Below are 3,489 nucleotides of genomic sequence, written 5' to 3' on the forward strand. Positions count from 1 at the left end.
AGAACAGCTTCAGCCAGACTTCATAGGGACCCAGGCAGAAAGTGGCTGAGAACACAGGGCCAGAGGGCAAGAGGGGCATGACTGAGGGGCTTCACCCTCGGCTCTACCACTGGAATGACTGTGGCTGGGCGGGGCTCCTCTTCTCGGCTCCACTCAGCGGGACTTGTAGGGATTGCCAGGAAGCAGATGGAGGTTAGGTATCTGCACCCCCAACTTGATCAGCCTCCATTCAAGACCTTACACCCATTTTGTATTTCTAATTTGGGCATCCTTTTTCTTCACAAGGGGCCCCAGAATTGCATAAGTTTCAGGCTATGGTGGATGAATGCAGGGTGCCTTTCTGCATACACAACTTTTTTTTTTTTTTTTTGAGACAGAGTCTCACTCTGTCACCCAGGCTGGAGTGTCATGGCGTGATCTTCGCTCACTGCAACCTCTGCCCCCTGGCTTCTAGTGATTCTCCTGCCTCAACCTCACAGGTAGCTAGGACTACAGGTGCATGCCACCATGCCCAGCTAATTTTTCATTTTTAGTAGGGACGGGGTTTTACCATGTTGGCCAGCCTGGTCTTGAACTCCTGACCTCGCGATCCACTGCCTTGGCCTCCCAAAGTGTTGGGATTACAGGCATGAGCCACTGTGCCTGGCCGACTTCACAGTTCTTCTCACTTCAGAGATGAGTCTATTACCCAATCCCCCCTTAAGTCTGGCCCTGACTTATGACCTGCTTTGCTCAAGAAAATGCAGCAGAAGTGATGATGTGCCCATCCAAACCGTTCAAACCCCAGCTGCGAGGCCTCCTGCGTTTCCTCTCTCTCTCTCTCTCTCTCTCTCTCTCTCTCTCTCTCTCTCTCACATACCTCCACTTCTGCCAGGGGAGCACACCCAGGCTAGCCTGCTGGAGAGAAGCCAGAGACACAAGGCACAGCCAAGCTGCCCAGCCCATGGCCAACGGACCCCAGACCCACAACGGGGCCCACCTGAGACCAGAATGGCAACCCAGACTAAACTGCTGACCCACAATCCTGTGCGCTGCCAGGCTTTGGGTAGCAACATTGTGGCAATAGAAAGCAAAAACAAAACCCCACAAAGCCTAGACCCAAGCCAGGGCAGCTGTCTCACCCACCACTCTGCACAGCAGTGACTGCTAGGTGGCTTCCACTCCCTTCCAGCTGTCCCTCGAAGCTTTTCACGATGGCCTCTCCTGCCTATCCCGTGCCAGCCCCCACCATCACTGGTGACACCCTCTGATGCTGCTCAGATCATAGCAGGCCTTGGACCTAGATAGGTATTTGCAACTTGTGATTGAAAATAACAAGTGTGGGCCAGGTGTGGTGGCTCACGCCTGTGATCCTAGCACTTTGGGAGGCAGATCACTTGAGGCCAGGAGTTCAAGACCAGCCTGGCAAACATGGTAAAATCCCATCTCTACTAAAAATACAAAAATTAGCCAGGCATAGTGGTACATGCCTGTAATCCCAGATACTTGGGAAGCTGAGGCAGAAGAATCGCTTGAGCCTAGAAGGCAGAGGTTACAGTGAGCCAAGATTGCACCACCACACCCAGCTTATTATTTTATTTATTGTGGAGAGAGGGTCTCCCTATGTTCTCAGGCTGGCCTCAAACTCCTGGGTTCAAGTGATCCTCCTGCCTTTGGCCTCTCCAAGCACTGGGATTACAAGCATGAGCCACTGTACCTCACCAAGCAAATGATTTAAATAATTTTTTAAAAAACATAGAAAAAGATAAAATAAAAAATGAAAGTCTTCTCTCCATTTCCCACCTATCATCCCCACCCAGAACCTCAAAGGCAATCCTGTTGGCCTCTGTGCCTCCCTGAGAAAAGTTTATCATACTGTAGCACAGAAACCTAAGTAACATATACACTATCCATCATACTATATACCTCACTCTACCCCTTGCTTCTCTTGCTTAATAATGTACTTTCCCCCAAAGAGTGAAACGGGAGAGTTCCCTTGACCCTTTTGTGGGTAGGAACTGGAGTGCACCAGCTCTGGCTCCAGTCGGCCACTTTGGCACCAACAGAGACGAACTTTACTTGCTCAGATCCCCTGGGCTCAACCCCTCATGGGAGGGAGCACACAGGCAAGTGGGTGCTGGGGCCAGGACAAGCACTTTTGGGCTCTGGCCCCGCGGCAGTATCCAGGAGTGGGTTACAGTTAATGTTCTTTTAGGCCAGGCACAATGGCTCACACCTATAATCCCAGCATTTTGGGAGGCTGTGGATCACCTGAGGTCAGAAGTTCAAGACCAGCCTGGCCAATATGGCAAAACCCCATCTCCACTAAGGAAAAAAAAAAAAAAAAAAAAAAAAAAAAACCCAGCTGGGTGTGGTGACTCACACCTGTAATCTCAGCACTTTGGGAGGCCAAGGTGGGTGGATCACCTGAGGTCAGGAGTTTAAGACCATCCTGGCCAACATGGTGAAACCCTGTCTTTACTAAAAATACAAAAAATTAGCTGGGCGTGGTGGCGGCTGCCTGTAATCCCAGCTACTTGGGAGGCTGAGGCAGAAGAATTGCTTGAACCTGGGAGGTGGAGGTTGCAGTGAGCCGAGATCTCGCCATTGCACTCCAGCCTGTGCAACAGAGTGAGCCTCTGTCTCAAAAAAAAACAAAATTACTGCTCTTTTAGCAGTTGCCTTCTACAGATGGCTAAGCATTAAACAGCTCAGTAGAGAACCACGGTGACAGCCTTTTTACCCTGCCCTCTTGGTACAGAGTTAAGTGTTAACCAGCTCAGTGGAGAGTCAGGGTGACAGCCTTTTACACCCTGCTCTCTTGGTATCCAGGTTCTTGTCCAGCATCTGGGAAGAATCAGGTTACACAGACTTGAAGGTTGGTGAATGCAGAGATTTTCTTAAGCAGTGGAAGTGGTTCTCAGTGGAAGGGGAGCTGGAAAGGGGATGGTGCGGGAAGAAGATGATCTTTTTCAGAAGCCTGGCCTGAGATAACCGGGCTCCTCTCTGAAGTCATGTCATCTAAAGTTAAGCCATGTCTATCCATAGTCTCCGAGGCTCAGTTGCTTCCTCTCCTCTCAATGTTCAGCTGCTTGTCTCTTCCCTCCTTCTTAGCCACATTGCTCTGCTCCCCTGCTAGTGGAGCTTGGGCTTTTTATGGGTACAGGGTTGGGAAGCATGGTGGTCCAGGATGGTTTTGGAAAACGCAACGTTCAGGCAGGAAAACAGGAATGCATATTCTCATTTAGGGCTGCAGATGCAGGCTTGAGGGTGAAGCCCTCACCAGGGACCTCACCCTCTTATACCCAGTATTTCCCTGCCCCCTGTTTGCATCAACAGTACATACAGATCTTCCTCATTCTTTTACTGTTTTCACAATGCTACGTTGTATGGATATTCTGGCGTTTACTCCACAAGCCCCTACTGCTGAATTATTTGTTCCTGCAAACACTACAGTGAGCATCCTTATTCACATATCTTAGTTTTCTTTCTTTTTTTTTTTTTTTTTTT

At 49.6% G+C, this 3,489-nt stretch overlaps 2 protein-coding genes across 5 annotated transcripts in view; one reads left to right on the top strand and one right to left on the bottom strand.

Moving 5' to 3' along the window:
- Window positions 1–3,489, top strand: part of RAB37 (RAB37, member RAS oncogene family) — a 73,434-nt gene that overhangs the window by 44,622 nt on the left and 25,323 nt on the right. The gene's annotated exons all lie outside the window — the stretch shown is intronic.
- CD300LF (CD300 molecule like family member f) overlaps window positions 1–3,489 on the bottom strand; it is a 45,024-nt gene that overhangs the window by 20,588 nt on the left and 20,947 nt on the right. The window lies entirely within an intron of this gene.

The sequence above is a fragment of the Cebus imitator genome, unplaced genomic scaffold, assembly GCF_001604975.1.
Source record: "Cebus imitator isolate Cc_AM_T3 unplaced genomic scaffold, Cebus_imitator-1.0 Scaffold93, whole genome shotgun sequence".
Taxonomy (NCBI): Eukaryota; Metazoa; Chordata; class Mammalia; order Primates; family Cebidae; genus Cebus; species Cebus imitator.